The sequence below is a fragment of the Puma concolor genome, chromosome B1 (genome assembly GCF_028749965.1).
Source record: "Puma concolor isolate L17-30 chromosome B1, mPumCon1.1.hap2, whole genome shotgun sequence".
Classification (NCBI taxonomy): Eukaryota; Metazoa; Chordata; class Mammalia; order Carnivora; family Felidae; genus Puma; species Puma concolor.
The window spans coordinates 201,268,970-201,271,012 of NC_141670.1; positions in this window are offsets into that span (position 1 = coordinate 201,268,970).

The window sequence follows — 2,043 nt, forward strand, 5'->3', positions numbered from 1 at the left end:
TGTCGTGTGTTTCCTCCAGCATTTTCATTCATTTAAAGACCCCGGTGCGTATAAAAGTAAACGGCAAGAAGGGCTCCCCCTGCGGGGATGAGTCCTGGGTTCAGTCCAGCCGCCCCGGGACCGTGGGCTTCCAAAGCCACCGGAACAGGGCCCGAGTCCTGGCTCCCACCTTGCTGCCTGCGTTACAGGCAAGCTGCTCAGCCCCCCAGGATCTCCTCTGGGTTTTCTTTTGTGCGGTACGAGGTAAGAATCTTGTGGCACTGATGCAAGGCCCGAGAGATGCCGCCATCCCCCTGGATACTTGCCAGGTCCACCTGCTAGGCGGGCGCGTGAATGAGCTTCCCCCCACCCTTCCCGGCGGATGTGCTGGCCTCTGCGAGACAGAGCGCGTCGTGTCCGTAGACCCGTCACTAGGCTATCCGAGTGAGCTCACACCCGGGAAAGTGCAGTTCCCCGCGTGGCACGTGAGGCCGCTTGCACAGAGGACCCCCGATTCCGCCACCGTCCACCATCTGTAACCCGGGGACGACACAGCCCGTGAGAGACACGGGCCGGTGCCGATTTTCGTGGGGAAGCAGCATGGTTGCAGACTGGAAGGTCCGCTTTGAAGTCAGAGTCGGGTTCGCTTCTGGGTTTTCACCGGCACAGCGGGCCTGCAGTCCTGCAAGTCTGGGTCAGCGAGCGCGTGTCCTCCCGTCCTACTCGGAGACACGCGGCTGCTCAGGGTGAGAGCCTGCTCTGTCGCAAGGGTGCCTGGGAACAAACCTGAACCCTGCTGGTCCCACATGAGTCGGAACTTCCTCCTTCCTCCGCGTGTCCTCCATACCTCCCACTCCTCGGTCCTCCTCCTCCCACTGTCCCCCTCTTCAGTCCCGCTCCTCCCTCTGCCCCTCTCCTCTCTCTGTCCTCCTCCTCCCACTGTCCCCCTCTTCAGTCCCGCTCCTCCCTCTGCCCCTCTCCTTTCTCTGTCCCCCTCCTCCCTCTGCCCCCTCCTCCCTCTGCCCCCTCCTCCCTCTGTCCCCCTCCTCCCTCTGGTATCCTGGCCCCAGCAGCCCTCATCTGCCGAGGACCTGCCACCCAGCGATCCACCATCTGTTCACTGCCCCTCACAGCCCTCGTGTCCCAAGCCACCTTCTTCCCAGGCTGAACCCGAGGCCCATCACACCAGGCTCCGCCCACCAGCCTCTTTATCAGCCTCCAGCCCTGCCCTCTGTCTGCACAGGGGTGTCTGAGCCAGGCTGGTGAGAAACAGCCCTGCTCTGCTTCCTACTACGGCTCACTTCTGGGGAGCCCTCGGCCACCTCACAGCCTTCCTCGCCCACCTAGACCCCGTGCTGCCCTTGCCCTTGCTTCGTGGTCTTCACGGTCTTCTCCTTGCCCGTCCTCCCGCTCATGATCTTGCTTTCTTTTTCTCTGAGGACGTAGAAGCAAACAGTGAGGAGCCTCCCCCACACCCACCAGCCTCCCTCTGCCTGTGCCCGCAGATGGCACCCCCTACACAACTGTGGCCCTCCACACCGCCACCCTGTTCCCCAGCTGCTGGCTTTGGTTCTTTCTTTCTTTCTTTCTTTTTCTTTCTTTCTTTCTTTCTTTCTTTCTTTCTTTCTTTCTTTCTCTTTTTCTCTTTTTCTTTTTCTTTCTTTCTTTCTTTCTTTCTTTCTTTCTTTCTTTCTCTTTTTCTCTTTTTCTTTTTCTTTCTTTCTTTCTTTCTTTCTTTTTCTTTCTTTCTTTCTAAATTAAGATTTATCCATTGCCAAACCTACTGTAGATGTTACTCATTTCCTCATGAGAATGTGAGCTCCCTGGAGTTTTGCCTCTTGCCCGCTGCACTACGCACGGAGCCCCGAATGGCGCCTGGCCCTTGATGATGGTCAGCAAGTAATTGCCAAAGGGATGTTCTTGGAATATCTTTTAGTCAAAATATTGGCCCTCCTGGATAGCTCCTCTGATTGTCTTTCTCCCAGAACCCTGTTCAGTCAGACAGCTTTTGTCCCTTGACTCCACTGAAACAAGTCATGTCCGGGTCCCCATTGCTCACCCCGG